Source organism: Dendrobates tinctorius, unplaced genomic scaffold (assembly GCF_039654945.1).
Source record: "Dendrobates tinctorius isolate UK_male_01 unplaced genomic scaffold, ASM3965494v1 ptg000320l, whole genome shotgun sequence".
In the NCBI taxonomy this organism is placed as follows: Eukaryota; Metazoa; Chordata; class Amphibia; order Anura; family Dendrobatidae; genus Dendrobates; species Dendrobates tinctorius.
In genome coordinates this window covers 233,759-253,042 of record NW_027361987.1, presented here as the reverse complement: position 1 = coordinate 253,042, position 19,284 = coordinate 233,759, and the positions used below count along the sequence as shown (strand labels likewise).

At 44.3% G+C, this 19,284-nt stretch overlaps 1 pseudogene; it reads right to left on the bottom strand.

Moving 5' to 3' along the window:
- Nucleotides 1–5,802: 5,802 nt before the first annotated feature.
- The window catches only part of LOC141073903 (uncharacterized), a 61,417-nt pseudogene continuing 47,935 nt past the window's right edge, over nucleotides 5,803–19,284 (bottom strand).

The window sequence follows — 19,284 nt, the reverse complement described above, 5'->3', positions numbered from 1 at the left end:
GTCCCAGAATAAAAAAGCGACACCACGCCAAATAGAGGAAATTAATCACAACATAGCGCACTAGAAGAGGCACACAAACGTAGCCACACAAACAATCCTCCAAACATTACAGAAACTAAGGAATGAACTATACCAACTGCTCCAACACAAATACGAGCACAATCTACGGAAAAGTAAAGCCAAATATTACTGGCAGGGAAACAAACGGGCAAAATTTTAGCCAACAAAATCACAGCCAAAATGACCAAAGATTGTCCCACATACAGGGCGACCAAAAAATATAATATATAACCCTAAGGAAATTGCGAACACCTTCTCACAATACTATTCCTCCCTCTATAATCTGCAGGAAAATACCGCAATACCACAACCCCCACCCCCAACTAATAAATCAGTTCTTAGAGAGCGTAAAGCTTCCTAAAATACCGGAAGACTAATTACACATGTTGAATCAACCAATATCCCAAACAGAAATACAGCAATTAGAGGAATGAAAAATAATAAGTCTCCCGGCCCGACGGTCTAACGAGCGAGTACTTCAAAATATTACAAGATATACTAACCCCTCACATGACATCAATTTTCCAAAATTTTATGCAAACCGGGATAATTCCAAAATAAATGATTCAGGCAACAATTATACCCATCCCCAAACCAGGAAAAAACCCTGATCGAACCATCAATTTTAGGCCAATTTCATTGTTGAACACAGACCTTAAAATTTACACCAATTTCCTAGCTAATAGGATCTCAAAAATAATCCCTTCCATAGTGCATAAAGACAAGTGGGACTTGTTAAGTCTAGACAGACCCTGGATGGTACGAGGAGGATGATTGTTATCATACATGTAGCCAGAGGGAGGCAAACCCTCTCGATGCTTCTCTCTTTCGATGCCAAAAGGCGTTTGATCGGGTGCATTAGGGGTTCTTATTTGAAGTGTTATCCAGATTTGGGTTTGCTGGTAATATACTCCGAGCAATCACCCCTCTATACTCTAACCTGTCAGCCTCAGTTCTCATTTCTGAAAATATGTCAGATATATTTGATATCACTATTGGAACGAGGCAGGGGTGCCCACTCTCTCCCCTAATATTTGCATTAATAATCGAATCCTTAGCTGAAAAAATCAGATCACACCCTGGGATAGCTGGTATTAACCCCTCCTGACATCAGACGTACTATCCCGTCCATGGGACCGGGCCCCTATGCCCATGGACGGGATAGTACGTCTGCCGCGATCAGCGGCGCCCACGTGGTGAGCGCCGCTGATCGTGGCTGGGTGTCAGCTGATTATCACAGCTGACACCCGGCACTATGTGTCAGGGGCGGTCACGGACCGCCCCCGACACGTTAACCCCTTGCACACCGCGATCAAACATGATCGCGGTGTACCGGGGGTTAAAGGGAAGCATCGGCAGGGAGGGGGCTCCCTCCGTGCTTCCCTGAGCCCCCCACGGCAGCGCAATGTGCAGCGCTGCTGCGGGGGGCTCTTTCCCTACAGGCCCCCGAATCCAAGATGGCGACGGGGGCCTTCGGGGACCTGTAGGGAGCTGACTTCCTCACTGCCTGCAAAGCGCAGGCATGAGGAAGTCTGCAGAACTGCCTGTGACAGATTGCTGATCTGTCACAGTGATCTGTGATGTGACAGATCAGCGATCTGTCACAGGACAGTGATGTCCCACCTGGGACTATGTAATAAAGTTAAAAAAAAAAGTTAAAATAATTTTAAAAAATCGCCAAATTAGAAAAAAAAAAAAAAATTCCCCCAATAAATCCATTTTTTTTAAATAAAAACAAAACAAAACAATAAAAGTACACATATTAGGTATCGCCGCGTCCGTAACGACCTGCCCTATAAAACTATCCCATTAGTTAACCCCTTTAGTGAACCCCTTAAAAAATAAAAAACAAAGCAAAACAATGATTTATTATCATACCGCCAAACAAAAAGTGCAATAACGCGCGATCAAAAAGACGCATATAAATAGCCATGGTACTGCTGAAAACGTCATCTTGTCCCGCAAAAAACGAGCTGCCATACAGCGTCATCCGCGAAAAAATAAAAAAGTTATAGCTTGCAGAATAAGGCGATACAAAAATAATTATTTTTTATATAAAATAGTTTTCATTGCATAAAACCGACAAAACATAAAAAAACGACCTAAATGAGGTATCGCTGTAACCGTACTGACCCGAAGAATAAACCTGCTTTATCAATTTTACCGCACGCGGAACGGTGTAAATGCACCCCCCCAAAAGATATTCATGAAATGCTGGTTTTTGTTCATTCTGCGTCCCAAAAATCGGAATAAAAAGCGATCAAAAAATGTCACATTCCCGAAAATAAAAACGTCAACTCTTCCAGCAAAAAATAAGACCTCACATGACTCGGTGGGTCAAAATACGGAAAAATTATAGCTTTCAATATGTGGTGATGCAAAAACTATTTTTACAATAAAAAGCGTCTTTTAGCATGCGACAGCCGCCAAAAATAAATACCGCCATAAATAGTAAATCAAACCCCCCCGTTATCACCCCCTTAGTTAGGGAAAAATAATAAAATTAAAAGAAAATGTATTTATTTCCATTTTCCCATTAGGGTTAGGGCTAGGGTTAGGGCCAGGGTTAGGGTTAGGGCTAGGGTTAGGGTTAGGGCTAGGGTTAGGGCTGAGATTAGGGTTAGGGGTGTGTTGGCGTTAGGGTTGGAGTTAGAATTGGGGGTTTCCACTGTTTGGGCACATCAGGTGCTCTCCAAATGCAACATGGCCTCTGATCTCAATTCCTGCCAATTCTGAGTTAAAAAAGTCAAATGGTGCTCCTTCCCTTTCAAGTTCTGCCATGCGCCCAAACAGTGTTTTACCCCCACATGTAGGGTATCAGCCTACTCAGGACAAATTGCAAAACAACTTTTGGGGTCCAATTTCTCCTGTTACCGTTAGGAAAATAAAAAATTAGGGGCAAAAATATCATTTTTGTGGAAAAAAATGATTTTTTTTATTTTCACGCCCGGGCGTTATAAACTTCTGTGAAGCCCTTGGGGGTTCAAAGTGCTCACCACACATCTAGATAAGTTCCGTGGGGGGGTCACAAGTTTCCAAAATGGGGTCACTTGTGGGGAGTTTCAACAGTTTAGGCACATCAGAGGCTCTCCAAACGCAACATGACACCCGCAAACCATTCTATCAAAGTCTGCATTCCAAAACGTCACTACTTCCCTTCCGAGCCCCGACGTGTGTCCATACAGTAGTTTTCTCCCACATATGGGGTATCAGGGTACTCAGGACAAATTGGACAACAACTTTTGGGGTCCAATCTCTCCTGTTACCCTTGGGAAAATAAAAAAATTGGGGACTAAAAGATCATGTTTGTGGAAAAAATATGATTTATTATTTTCATGCCTGGGCGTTATAGGCTTCTGTGAAGCACTGGGGGGTTCAAAGTGCTCACCACACATTTAGATAAGTTCCTTAGGGGATCTAGTTTCCTAAATGGTGTCATTTATGGGAGGTTTCCACTGTTTAGGCACATCAGGGGCTTTCCAAACGTGGCATGGCGTCCAATCCCAATTCCAGCCAAAAAAGTCAAATGGCACTGCTTCCCTTCCGAGCTCTGCCATGCGCCCAAATAGTGGTTTACCCCCACATATGGGGTATCAGCGTACTCAGGACAAATTGCACAATAACTTTTCGGGTCCTGTTACCTTTGAACAAAATAAAAATTGAGGATGAAAAGATCATTTTTGTGGAAAAAATATGATTTTTTTAATTGTACGGCTATATGTTATAAACTTCTGTGAAGCCCTTGGGGGTTCAAAGTTCTCACCACACATCCAGATAAGTTCCTTGGGGGGTCTAGTTTCCAAAATGGTGTCATTTGTGGGGGGTTTCCACTGTTTTGGTACATCAGGGGCTTTCCAAACGTGACACGGTGTCCGATCTCAATTCCAGCCAAAAAAGTAAAATGGCGGTGCTTCCCTTCCGAGCTCTGCCATGCGCCCAAATAGTCATTTACATCCACATATGGGGTATCAGTGTACTCAGGACAAATTGCACAATAACTTTTAGGGTCCTGTTACCCTTGTGAAAATAAAAATTGGGGGTGAAAAGATCATTTTGTGGAAAAAATGATTTTTTAATTGTACGGCTGTACGTTATAAACTTCTGTGAAGCCCTTGTGAATTCAAAGTTCTCACCACATATCTAGATAAGTTCCTTGGGGGGTCTAGTTTCCAAAATGGGGTCACTTGTGGGGGTTTCCACTGTTTAGGTACATCAGGGTCTCTCCAAACGTGACATGGCGTCTGATCTGAATTCCAGTCAATTTTGCATTGAAAAAGTCAAACGGCGCTCCTTCCCTTCTGAGCTCTGCCATGCGCCGAAACAGTGGTTCCCCCCACATATCAGGTATCAGCGTACTCAGGACAAATTGCGCAATAACTTTTGCAGTCTAATTTCTCCTGTTACCCTTGGTAAAATAAAAAAAAAATTGAACCTGAAGAAATTTTTTTTGTGAAAAAAAGTTAAATGTTCATTTTTTTTAAACATTCAAAAAATTCCTGTGAAGCACCTGAAGGGTTAATAAACTTCTTGAATGTGGTTTTGAGCACCTTGAGGGGTGAAGTTTTTAGAATAGTGTCACTTTTGGGGATTTTCTATCATATAGACCCCTCAAAGTGACTTCAAATGTGATGTGGTCCGTAAAAATAAAATGGTGTTGCAAAAATGAGAAATCGCTGGTTAAATTTTAACCCTTATAACTTTCTAACAAAAAAAATTTTGGTTCCAAAATTGTGCTGATGTAAAGTAAATATGTGGGAAATGTTACTTATTAAGTTTTTTGTTTGCCATATCTCTGTGATTTAAGGGCATAAAAATTCAAAGTTGGAAAATTGCGAAATTTTCACCAAATTTCCGTTTTTTTCACAAATAAACGCAAGTTATTTGAATGAAATTTTACCACTAACATGAAGTACAATATGTCACGAGAAAACAATGTCATAATCACCAGGATCCATGGAAGCGTTTCAGAGTTATTACCTTATAATGGGACAGTGGTCAGAATTGTAAAAAGTGGCCCGGTCATGAATGTGCAAACCACCCTTGGGGGTAAAGGGGTTAAGAAAATGAAAAAGGCTTCTCCCCTGTGTGACTGGTCTGATGTTTAACAAGATGTGTTTTCCGGTTAAAATATTTCCCACATTCTGAACAGGAAAAAAGCTTCTCCCCTGTGTAAGTTCTCTGGTGAGGTGGCTCAGTGGTTAGCACTGCTGCCTTGCAGTGCTGTAGTCCTGGGTTCAACTCCCACCAAGGAGAACATCTGCAAGGAATTTGGATGTTCTCCCCGTGTTTCCATGGGTTTCCTCCCACATTCCTAAGACATACTGATAGGGAATTTACATTGTGAACCCCATTGGGGACAGCTATGATAATGTGTGCAAACTGTAGAGGGCTGCAGAATATGTTAGTGCTAAATAAAAAGAAAGATTATTATTAGTAAGATTCCATTTCTGGTTAAAACATTATGAACAGGAAAAATGGCTTCTCTGATGTGATCAAGATTTATTTTCCTTTTACCATTAAAGAAGTTTCTCCCCTGTGTGAGTTATTTGGTGTGGAACAAGACTCCCTTTCTGGTTAAAAATTGTTTCACATTGTGAACATGAAAAAGGCTTCTCACCTTGTGTGAGTTCTCTGGTGCCTAACACAATCTGATTTAGTGCAAAAACATTTCCCACATTCTGAACATGAAAAAGGCTTCTCCCCTGTGTGAGTTCTCTTGTGGGTAACAAATTGTGATTTCTGTGCAAAACATTTCCCTCATTCTGAACAGGAAAAAGGCTTCTCCCCTGTGTGAGTTCTATGGTGATTAACCAAATCTAATTTCCGGTTAAAACATTTCCCACATTCTGAACAGGAGAAAGGCTTCTCCCCTGTGTGAGTTCTATGGTGATTAACCAAATTTGATTTCCGGTTAAAACATTTCCCACATTCTGAACAGGAAAAAGGCTTCTCCCCTGTGTGAGTTCTCTGGTGAGTAACAAAACATAATTTCTGTATAAAACATTTCCCACATTCTGAACAGGAAAAAGGCTTCTCCCCTGTGTGAGTTCTCTGGTGATTAACCAAATCTGATTTCTGGTTAAAACATTTCCCACATTCTGAACAGGAAAAAGGCTTCTCCCCTGTGTGAGTTCTCTGGTGCCTAACCAAATCTGATTTCTGGTTAAAACATTTCCCACATTCTGAACAGGAAAAAGGCTTCTCCCCTGTGTGAGTTCTTCTGTGTGTAACAAAACGTGATTTCCATGTAAAACATTTCCCACATTCTGAACATGAGAATGACTTCTTTGCTTTAGTAGCAGTTTGTTTTTTAATGCCCCTTTTGTGACATTGATTTCCCTTATTAGTCAGTAATGAATCAGAAGATGGGACCTGTTTCATAGGATCAGATGACAGATCTTTGCTGTGAATGGATGATGATATATCTGGAGTAACAGCAATCACTTCAGTTGTATCTTGTAGGATCTCAAGATCATCAGATTTAAAAATTGAAAATGTCAGCTGTCCCTCTGATCTCCTGGTACAGTCATCTGCTAAGATAGAAAACAATTATTATTTATTAATAAAATATCCTTTAGTTTTATATTTTTGAACATTTCTACTTAAACTGTCCATAAAAGTGGCAAGCTATGTAAAAAACTTTAATTATTTACCAAGACAATGACAGTTCACAGTCTAATAGAAAACCTTGTTGGATGAGCCAGTAGTGTGCGGTGTTCAACTGTTTGTTCATTCTGCCTCCCAAATAACGAATATAAAGAAACCAATCAATGTTATGTAGGCGAAAATAATACCAATTCTCATCTCACAAAAAACAAGTCCCCACTCAGGTCCATCATCTGTCATTGGAAAAACAGAGGTTCCCACACTATTAGTGGCTCAAAGGCTGTTGAAAAGCGACAAGGTTTCCATAAACCAATCCAGCAAAATCCGCTCTCACTTCGGAGTCTTGCAGTGTGCGCAAACAACATTTAGGATCCCTGTATTTAGCAATATTATAGTGAGAAGAACCCACTTAATTTGCGGTGTCTCCTGGAGCACAATCTGGGCACTATGTGCTGGGTAATAAAATGGCAAATGTGTAATTTTCACTCCAACATCCACTGCGTGTTAATTTCCAGAAAGTTGCTGTGGAGTCAAATTATTCACTCCTCCTACACACGTAGTTAGAGTTGTTGGTACCCCTCGTTTAATGACAGAAAAACCCACAATGGTCACAGAAATAACTTTAATCTGACAAAAGTAAAAATAATTAAAAAAAATCTATCAAAATGAACAACTGAAAGTCAGACATTGCTTTTCAGCCATGCTTCCACAGAATTTTTAAAAAATAAAACTCATGAAATAGGCCTGGACAGAAATGATGGTTCCCTTAAGTAAAATATTTGCTGCACAACCTTTTGAGGCAATTGCTGAAATTAAATGATTCCTGTAACTGTCAATGAGACTTCTGCACCTCTCGACAGGTATTTTGGCCCACTCTTCAAGAGCAACTGCTCCAGTTGTCTCGTGTGTGAAGGTTGCCTTTTCCAGACGGCATGTTCCAGCTCTTTCCAAAGATGCTCATTAGGATTTAGGTCAGGGCTCATAGAAGGCCACTTCAGAATAGTCCAATGTTTTCCTCTTAGCCATTCTTGCGTGTTTTTAGCTGTGTATTGTGTGTCATTATCCTGTTGCAAGACCCATGACCTGCGACTGAGACCATGCTTTCTGACACTGGGCAGCACATTTCTCTCTAGAATCCCTTGATAGTCTTGAGATTTCATTGTACCCTGCAGATTCTAGACACCCTGTGCCAGATGCAGCAAAGCAGCCACAGAACAGTGTCTCCTCCATGTTTCACAGTAGGGACAGTGTTCTTTTTGTGATATGCCTCATTTTTCTATCTGAGAACATAGAGCTGATGTGTCTTGCCAGAAAGTTCCATTTTTGTCTCATCTGTCCATAGGACATTCTCCCAGAAGCTTTGTAGCTTGTCAACATGTAGGTTGGCAAATTCCAGTCTGTTTTTTTATGATTTTTTTTCAACAATGGTGTCCTCCTTGGTCGCCTCCCATGAAGTCGATTTTGGCTCATACGACAGATGGTGGGATCTGACACTGATGTTCCTTTAGCTTCAAGTTCACCTTTAATCTGTTTACAAGTTATTCTGGGCTATATTACCATTCATATTATCTGTCACTTTGATTTGTCATCAATTTTCCTCCTGCGGCCACGTCCAGGGAGGTTGGCTACAGTCCTATGGATATTAAATTTCTGAATAACATGTGCAACTTTAGCCACAAGAATATGAAGCTGCTTGGAGATGGTCTTATAACTTTTACCTGTAACATGTTTGTCTATAATTTTCTAATCTCCTGAGACAACTCTTTCCTTCGCTTCCTCTGGGCCATGTTGAGTGTGATACACACCATGTCACCACACAGCACAGTGAGTATCTGTAGGCTCTATACAGGCCACTCACTGATTCCAGGATTGTAGACACCTGTGATGCTAATTAGTGGACACACTGCGATTTACACATTCTGTGGAAGCTTGATTGAAAAGCAATGTCTGACTTTCATTTGTTCATTTTCATAGATTTTTTATTTATTATTACTTTTGTCAGATTCAAGTTATTTCTGTGACCATTGTGGGTTTTTCTGTCATTAAACGAGGGGTACCAACAATTTTGACCACGTGTGTATAGTTTACAACCATCAGTGAATTAATTAATAACATGGAATCACTTTATGGGGATTTCGACTATTCTGGTTTTCAGTCATTTAGTTATATTAGGGCTTCTGCATATGGTGTGACCAATCTCATCTGGGATCTGTTCCTGCTGTCCAGCTGGAGTAATCTGCTCCCTACTTCAGCCAATTGGAAAGTACCACACCCTACTAAAGCGCAAAGCACATGGCCGGAATCTGCCAGATACAGCGCTGTTCTCCTCTGGTTCAGTCCTCTGTGCTCAGCTTGTGGCTTGTGTATTTGTTTCCTGCTGTGACCGTGGCCCGTGTACTGACTACTCTTGTGTCTTCTGATTCTGTATTCTGTCCTTCTGGTTCTGACCCAGCTACCTGACTATTCTTCTTGCCATCTAACACCACAGAATAGCAGGTAACACCATGGTCCAAGCTTAGGGGTCCCAGTGTAAGTCCATATTCCATGTAAGGGTGTTATAGGATGATGAGCAAGGCAATCCTTGGGATATGGAAAGCAGAGTAGAGCCAAGCATGTTCATGGTGGACATCTTTTGAGCTGCCAGGTGACCATGAACAGTGCTCCCAATACATTGTGTCTGCAAACTATTCCAGCTAGATCTGCATTCAAATAGCTAAATGGCGCTCCTTCCCTTCTGAACACTGCTATGTGCCCAGACAGTAGTGTACAACCGTATGTAGGGTATAGTGCGAAGCTGGAAAATAATTTGTAAGATCCATCTGTTTCCTATTATCCTTTGTGAATAATTTATCACCACATAAAGTGACACACGTCAGATATTAATAATGGGGCCTGATTAAGAACACAAATCTGGCTGCAGGAAGAGGTTAAATCAGAGGATTTTGGACACTACTGTAATCAAACACTGTGACTATAGACAATAACATCTACTGAAATGATCAAACTCCACAGTCTCCATCAGTAATAAATGAGCAGCTAGTGGTGAAACCTCTCTGGGGTAATTAGAATATGGGGCTCAGTGACGTCACAATCTAAACTATCGTAAGGTCCAATATTTTCTGTCAGATGAGATTCATGAAGAAATATTACACATTTATAGAGAACTGTGAATAATAGTGCAGAGCTGAGATCTCTTAAAGGGAACCTGTCAGCAGGATTGTGCTCAGTAACCTACAGACACTGTCAGGTCAGCGCCGTTATACTGATTACAATGATACCTGGTGATGAAATCCGTCTTGTGGTTGTTATTTAATCTGTATTTGAAGTTTTCAGTTAATGATATTTCCTGCTCGGGGGTGGGGCTAAGGGTGGGGCTGTGGGCGGGGCTGTGGGTGGGGCTTTATGTGGTGCTCTGATTACATATTCATCTTTATTAGCTTATGACAGGTCGCTGACCCCTCACTGACCTGCCCCCATTATTACATAATGCATATAATAACACTGATATTGTTGGTGATAATGCCTATAATATTGTCGCTATTGTGAGGCTTAGAAAAAAATTACATCCAGCAAAATGACACCAGCGGCGCCTGCGCAGTAGCCTCTATCTCTTACTTATAGATACTACTGCGCAGGCGCCGCCATCACCGGTGACATTTTGCTGCATGTAATACAGATGAATATGTAATCAGAGTACCACATAAAGCACATATTTTTCTTTAATTGATTTTCTATCTTGTCAGCACATTCTACGTACGCTGTCATTTGGCTTTATAGTTACAGATCTGGGCAGGTAACGGTCAGCGTCTCCTAATGTGAAGGAGAGAATGGCTAATGAAATCAATTATTAAACCTTATATAAGTCAGTTCAGATATGGTGTACCAAGATGGTGTCTGTGTCTTCAGACAACACCCTGGAAGGAATCCTTGGAATGCAGAAGCTGAGATACTGGATACCATATATGGAAGTGAAGCTGAAATGGACCTATCATAGACTGACACTGGCTACTCAGAAGATTGTGTGACACATTTCCTGTCTCTTTGTCTTGAGAATAAACTTCAGTTGTGTGCAAGCCTTTGCTGAGAAAGGAGTAGACATCTAACTCTGTGTTCAGTGTGACTCTTTAAGCGCGCACTCAAGTCAGGTACAAGCAATAATATAGATCTTGCTTTAAGGGATCACCCTCACACTAATACCAGGGGGTAGGTGGATCCTCCAGGTTGTAAGTTCTACAGAAAAGGACTTTCAATGACAAAAGTCATTTAAACAGTTTTGGGTGGAGGAGAATATTGTGGTCTAGAGGCAAAATGGTGATCATGGTAATACGGCCGGACTACACCACCGATAAAGCAGCCACAGCCGGTGACTGAGAGGAATCTGTGACTTCTCTGCAGTCAGTGGTTACTACTCACCTGGGTAGTCATATGTGGGAATCTCCTCTTTACACCACTCATCATCTCTCACATATGTCTTCGTAGTATTAATATGGGTCAGATCTTCACCCTGAAACAAATATTGTAAAAGTCACAGACAGATGGAGAAGTCCCATCTATGATCAGCTCTATTCCTGCCATCTCCACCCTTCTCATTACACAAGTATAAAACATATAATACTGGTGGATAAAACAAGACTGAGCACAAGACCTTCACAGCCGTCTACACATCACAGGGGAGATCTCCTGACACCTTCTCTCCATCTACCTGATGATCCTGAGGAGCACTGGGATCTTCTTGGTTGCAGTCCTGTGGAAGAATAGGACGGGGACATCTCTCTGGTGTTGTCCTCTTACTGGATAGATCTGGAGGAAACACATACAGGGACTGAATTCATTCTCTACATACAGATAATTATAGGCCGTGTGTATTTAGTCCTGTCTATTACCTGGTGATGTGAGGGGCTGGGGAACCTCCATTATGACGTCCTTGTAGAGATCTCTGTGTCCTTCTAAATACTCCCACTCCTCCATGGAGAAATAGACAGCGACATCCTGACACCTTATAGGAACCTGACACATACAATGATACTGTCATCCCCCCGATCCCTTCATAGTGTTACTGTATAATGTCCCAGCATTCCCAGCAGTGTCACCTCTCCAGTCAGCAGCTCAATCATCTTGTAGGTGAGTTCTAGGATCTTGGGGTCATTGATGTCCTCATGGATCAGGGGGTGAGGTGGAGGCCCTGTGATTGGGCTCACGGGTCTTCCCCATCCCTCAGACACAGGGTCCTGACAGCGATCACTAGAGGTCTTCTTCACCACTGTGTAATCCTGGTTATGGAGAGACACATTAATAAATCTCACTACAGACATTCCCAGAGTCCTCACCTCTCCAGTTCTGTCCATCTGTTATTCCCATAGATAAGAATGATGTAATGTGACGTCATCAGAATCTCTCACCTCTCCAGTGAGACGGAAGAGGATCTCTAGGGTGAGGTGTAACATCCTCTCCGCCATCTTGTCTCTGTCCATATCCGTCCTTGATGGGTAAATCAGGAAAATTCTCTTTTGTAGAAGATCTTCCCTGAGAGGATCCGATATTGTAGAGACCTGAATGAGAAGAAGATGATCCGATGTAACATCATAAGAATCCTGTGTAATAATACAATTACTGGAGATAATAAGGGAAACATATGAGGAGATTTATTATCTTACAGGGTTTAGTTTTCTTCCCTGACATCTACTAATAAAACCTATATATTTAGGCCACAGACAACAAGCAGTTTCCTCCTCGGAGTCGGCAGCTGAACACATTCCTCATAGACTCATCTTCCATAACGCTAATTCTCGTCTCATTACCGACACTGGAATCGGCATTAGCAATACTGCAGGAGATATTCATTACACGCGACATGAGAAATAACTCCTTCATGATGAGGACGACATCTTCATCTCCTACTACGGCTCTGGAAACAGATTTGGCCAGAGTCGGCCACTGACTCCATCCCCACCGGCCGTCTATATGAAGGTTTCCCGTCTTCCCCGCACTGGAATCTTCCATCACGTTAGATCTCAGCTCTGAGTCACACACAGAAGTTTGAGGCTTTTAGAAAATATTTTTAGTTTCCACAAACACAACGGACAGAAATGATCTGATCCCAAAGTCTCCATGTACAGTGATTTATGGGGTTTATTTCTGGCCTTAGGCTTTCCTATATTACAAGAAAAACTCCAGGAAAAGCCGATATTAAAATGTTTCTAAAGAAAATTGGCTCCAACAATTCTTGTAAGAAAAAAATAAGAAAAAAGTAGAAGACACATTTTATTATATTTCAACAAGTGAAACATTTTTTTTGCAAATTAACTCTTCTGGTCCCCAGAACATAGATGTACACCGCAGGGATGGCACAGATGAGGCTTCAACAAATCCCTGACAGTTTAACCACTTGCTGCTGTGAAAAGCAAACATGGCATCTAAGAAGAGTCCGGCTGAATGCCCCCCGCCTCCAAGTACTCAATAGTATGGGGCGGCCTAGTTACTTTGATACCTACATGCCTAATAATGGGGTCTGGGCTGCAATGTATGAAGGTCTATTAGGCCGGGCCAGAGGCAGCGTCCAATAAGTTACCTTATAACGCCCCCATACATATTAGACTAACGTTCCATGAAAGCACTGATTTCGGGGGGTTTGGCCGACCATATAATGTATTTGGGGGCCTCCCGACAGATGATGTCAGGGCAGAGAAGGATCCGGCATCCTGAATTTCAGAAGATAATCCATTTGTTTTTTCTATATACACTGCTCAAAAAAATAAGGGGAACACTTAAACAACAGAATATAACTCCAAGTAAATCAAACTTCTGTGAAATCAAGCTGTGCACTTAGGAAGCAACACTGATTGACAATCAATTTCACATGCTGCTGTGCAAATGGAATAGACAACAGATGGAAATTATTGGCAATTATCAAGACACCCTCAATAAAGGAGTGGTTCTGCAGGTGGGGACCATATACCACATCTCAGTACCAATGCTTCTGACTGATGTTTTGGTCACTTTTGAATGTTGGTTGTGCTTTCACACTCGTGGTAGCATGAGACGGCCTCTACAACACACACAAGTGGCTCAGGTAGTGCAGCTCATCCAGGATGGCACATCAATGCAAGCTGTGGCAAGAAGGTTTGCTGTGTCTTTCAGCGTAGTGTCCAGAGGCTGGAGTCGCTACCAGGAGACAGGCCAGTACACCAGCAGATGTGGAGGGGGCCGTAGGAGGGCAACAACCCAGCAGTAGGACCACTACTTCCACCTTTAAGCAAGGAGGAACAGGAGGAGCACTGCCAGAGCCCTGCAAAATGATCTTCAGCAGGCCACAAATGTTCTGTGTCTGCACAAATGGTTAGAAACTGACTCCATGAGGATGGTCTGAGGGCCCGACGTCCTCAGATGGGGGTTGTGCTCACAGCCCAACACCGTACAGGATGCCACAGAACACCAGGATTGGCAAATTCGCCGCTGGCGCCATGTGCTCTTCACAGATGGAAGCAGGTTCACACTGAGCACATGTGACAGCAGTGACAGAGTCTGGAGACGCCGTGGAGAGCGATCTGCTGCCTGCAACATCCTTCAGCATGACCGGTTTGGCAGTGGTCAGTAATGGTGCGGGGTGGCATTTCTTTGGAGGGTCACACGATGTTGGGCTGTGAGCACAACCCCCATGGAGACACAATTGCGCCTTTACCTGGAGATAAATTCCCAGTGGGGGCAATTTCCAAAATGCAATAACTTAAGTGGGGAATTCAGCTCTTTTCACACTTAAGGGATCTGTATATGGAGTCTACAAACTACAGTGGGGGAATAAGGATTTGTTACGCGGCCAATTTTTGGGCTAAAGTCACATTTTTGTGAGGAAATAAAGTAAAATTGTCATTTTTTCCTTCCACATTGCTGAAATCCCTGTTACACTGTCCGAATTCAGATATTGTCCTGGTCAGAAAGGAGAATACAGGGAGCGAAAGGGTTAATAGGACTCACAGGAGGAACCGGCCCAGAAAGCAGAAGATCCAGGAGTGTCCGCCACATATATGACTGCTCTGTGCACAGGACCTGTGATGAGGTCACAGGAGGGGAGGAGTCAGGGGTCACATGATCGGGGCCTCAGTGTGTGCAGGACTCAGTGTGCTGGAGCGCTCCCGATAATCAGCTGCGTGTGTCGCGCTGTGTGATAGTCACAGCACCTGCATGGAGGGCGACACATGCAGCTGATTATCGGGAGCGCTCCAGGGATCCGAGGTCCCGATGCAGCTATTCGGTAAGTGATATTAGCCAATAACAACTTCTCCGACGATATTCGCTCATCTCTAGTAATAACAGCTCAAAGACATTCACCGAACTTTTCATTAAGTTTAATAGTAAGACCCTATTAAATACTGAGCACCAGCGGGATGAAGCATTGACAGCTGCATGTAAAAGTGTGGGCGCCCCTGGTCAAAATGACTGTTATTGTGAGCAGTAGTAAGATGAAGATGAAATGATCTCTAAAAGGCCGAACCTCTAAGATGGCACATGGCCTTTGTATTTTAGGCAAAAATAATAATAAAACATATATATAGAGACTTTTTTACAATTTCATAATTGCAAAAAGGAAAAAGGGCGATGCAAAACTTTGGGCACCCGGGGAGATTTGTGTACTGAGATAATTTTGACCAAGATTTCACACCTTAATTAGCTTGTTAGGGTTATGGTGAGATCACATGGTGACTAGGAGCTACAGTCTGAGGAAATAGCTAAAAAGCCTTCACTAGACCCCAGTACAGCTGTATAATGAGGCCCAGGCTTTATAGTGAAGAGACAGGAGTGAGGTCCTGTTCCCAGGAGCTACAGTCTGAGGAAAGGGCTAAAAAGCCTTCACTAGACCCCTGTACAGCTGTATAATGAGGCCCAGGCTTTATAGTGAAGGGACAGGAGTGAGGGCCTGTTCCCAGGAGCTACAGTCTGAGGAAAGAGCTAAAAAGCCTTCGCTAGACCCCTGTACAGCTGTATAATGAGGCCCAGGCTTTATAGTGAAGGGACAGGAGTGAGGGCCTGTTTCCAGGAGCTACAGTCTGAGGAAAGAGCTAAAAAGCCTTCACTAGACCCCTGTACAGCTGTATAATGAGGCCCAGGTTTTATAGTGAAGGGACAGGAGTGAGGGCCTGTTCCCAGGAGCTACAGTCTGAGGAAAGAGCTAAAAAGCCTTCACTAGACACCAGTACAGCTGTATAATGAGGCCCAGGCTTTATAGTGAAGGGACAGGAGTGAGGGCCTGTTCCCAGGAGCTACAGTCTGAGGAAAGGGCTAAAAAGCCTTCACTAGACCCCTGTACAGCTGTATAATGAAGACCAGGCTTTATAGTGAAGGGACAGGAGTGAGGGCCTGTGCCCAGGGGCTACAGTCTCTGGAAAGGGCTAAAAAGCCTTCACTATACCCCTGTACAGCTGTATAATAAAGACCAGGCTTTATAGTGAAGGGACAGGAGTGAGGGCCTGTGCCCAGGGGCTACAGTCTCTGGAAAGGGCTAAAAAGCCTTCACTATACCCCTGTACAGCTGTATAATGAGGCCCAGGCTTTATAGTGAAGGGACAGGAGTGAGGGCCTGTTCCCAGGAGCTACAGACTGAGGAAAGGGCTAAAAAGCCTTCACTAGACCCCTGTACAGCTGTATAATGAGGCCCAGGCTTTATAGTGAAGGTACAGGAGTGAGGGCCTGTGCCCAGGAGCTACAGTCTGAGGAAAGGGCTAAAAAGCCTTCACTAGACCCCTGTACAGCTGTATAATGAGGCCCAGGCTTTATAGAGAAGGGACAGGAGGGGGGCCTGTTCCCAGGAGCTACAGTCTGAGGAAAGGGCTAAAAAGCCTTCACTAGACCCCTGTACAGCTGTATAATGAGGCCCAGGCGTTATAGTGAAGGGACAGAAGTGAGGGCCTGTGCCCAGGAACTACAGTCTGAGGAAAGGGCTAAAAAGCCTTCACTAGACCCCTGTACAGCTGTATAATGAGGCCCAGGCTTTATAGTGAAGGGACAGGAGTGAGGGCCTGTGCCCAGGAGCTACAGTCTGAGGAAAGGGCTATAAAGCCTTCACTAGACCCCTGTACAGCTGTATAATGAGGCCCAGGCTTTATAGTGAAGGGACAGGAGTGAGGGCCTGTGCCCAGGAGCTACAGTCTGAGGAAAGGACTAAAAAGCCTTCACTAGACCCCTGTACAGCTGTATAATGAAGACCAGGCTTTATAGTGAAGGGACAGGAGTGAGGGCCTGTGCCCAGGGGCTACAGTCTCTGGAAAGGGCTAAAAAGCCTTCACTATACCCCTGTACAGCTGTATAATGAGGCCCAGGCTTTATAGTGAAGGGATAGGAGTGAGGGCCTGTTCCCAGGAGCTACAGTCTGAGGAAAGAGCTAAAAAGCCTTCACTAGACCCCTGTACAGCTGTATAATGAGGCCCAGGCTTTATAGTGAAGGGACAGGAGTGAGGGCCTGTTCCCAGGAGCTACAGTCTGAGGAAAGAGCTAAAAAGCCTTCACTAGACCCCTGTACAGCTGTATAATGAGGCCCAGGCTTTATAGTGAAGGGACAGGAGTGAGGGCCTGTTCCCAGGAGCTACAGTCTGAGGAAAGAGCTAAAAAGCCTTCACTAGACCCCTGTACAGCTGTATAATGAGGCCCAGGCTTTGTAGTGAAGGGACAGGAGTGAGGGCCTTTTCCCAAGAGCTATTGTCTGAGGAAAGGGCTAAAAAGCCTTCACTAGACCCCTGTACAGCTGTATAATGAGGCCCAGGCTTTAAAGAGAAGGGACAGGAGTGAGGGCCTGTTCCCAGGAGCTACAGTCTGAGGAAAGGGCTAAAAAGACTTCACTAGACCCCTGTACAGCTGTATAATGAGGCCCAGGCTTTATAGTGAAGGGACAGGAGTGAGGGCCTGTGCCCAGGAGCTACAGTCTGAGGAAAGGACTAAAAAGCCTTCACTAGACCCCTGTACAGCTGTATAATGAAGACCAGGCTTTATAGTGAAGGGACAGGAGTGAGGGCCTGTGTCCAGGAGCTACAGTCTGAGGAAAGGGCTAAAAAGCCTTCACTAGACCCCTGTACAGCTGTATAATGAGGCCCAGGCTTTATAGTGAAGGGACAGGAGTGAGGGCCTGTTCCCAGGAGCTACAGTCTGAGGAAAGGGCTAAAAAGCCTTCACTAGACCCCTGTACAGCTGTATAATGAGGCCCAGGCTTTATAGTGAAGGGACAGGAGTGAGGGCCTGTTCCCAGGAGCTACGGTCTGAGGAAAGGGCTAAAAAGCCTTCACTAGACCCCTGTACAGCTGTATAATGAGGCCCAGGCTTTATAGTGAAGGGACAGGAGTGAGGGCCTGTTCCCAGGAGCTAGTCTGAGGAAAGGGCTAAAAAGTCTTCACTAGACCCCTGTACAGCTGTATAATGAGGCCCAGGCTTTATAGTGAAGGGACAGGAGTGAGGGCCTGTTCCCAGGAGCTAATCTGACGAAAGGGCTAAAGAGCCTTCACTAGACCCCTGTACAGCTGTATAATGAGGCCCAAGCTTTATAGTGAAGGGACAGGAGTGAGGGCCTGTGCCCAGGAGCTACGGTCTGAGGAAAGGGCTAAAAAGCCTTCACTAGACCCCTGTACAGCTGTATAATGAGGCCCAGGCTTTATAGTGAAGGGACAGGAGTGAGGGCCTGTTCCCAGGAGCTACGGTCTGAGGAAAGGGCTAAAAAGCCTTCACTAGACCCCTGTACAGCTGTATAATGAGGCCCAGGCTTTATAGTGAAGGGACAGGAGTGAGGGCCTGTTCCCAGGAGCTAGTCTGAGGAAAGGGCTAAAAAGCCTTCACTAGACCCCTGTACAGCTGTATAATGAGGCCCAGGCTTTATAGTGAAGGGACAGGAGTGAGGGCCTGTTCCCAGGAGCTAATCTGACGAAAGGGCTAAAGAGCCTTCACTAGACCCCTGTACAGCCGTATAATGAGGCCCAAGCTTTATAGTGAAGGGACAGGAGTGAGGGCCTGTTCCCAGGAGCTACAGTCTGAGGAAAGGGCTAAAAAGCCTTCACTAGACCCCTGTACAGCTGTATAATGAGGCCCAGGCTTTATAGTGAAGGGACAGGAGGGAGAAAAGTGGGGAAAGGAGCCAGAAGAGCCAGACTGCCCATCACTAATCTGCAGAGCCGCACTCCACATATCTGGCTGCTCTGTGCACAGGACCTGTGATGAGGTCACAGGAGGGGAGGAGTCAGGGGTCACATGATCTCCGGAGTGAAGACGCTCCATGGAGCCTTCTCCTCAGTCAGTGACATTCCCGCCATTATTTCCCCTCACTACTGGCACAATTACCCCGCGCCGCCTTCTCTGCACAGTGTTATGTGTGGAGTGTAACGTGTGATTTCTCTGGAGGGAAATAGACCCCACACATGAGGGAATTCTCATCAGTTACCGGCCGTCTACTATATGGCGGCATATGATTGTGCTATCGACTCCACACCAGGAGCTAAAATGCCCAAATCTCGGTTATTTCCCCCTTCCAGAGTCCGGCTGAGGCCGGGGTCACATTTGGGAGAAACTCGCCCGAGTCTCGCTCCTCAGTGCCCTTGTGGATTAGCCTCTGTAGGGGAAACGACACCGGCTGTCAGGGACAGGGGGCCC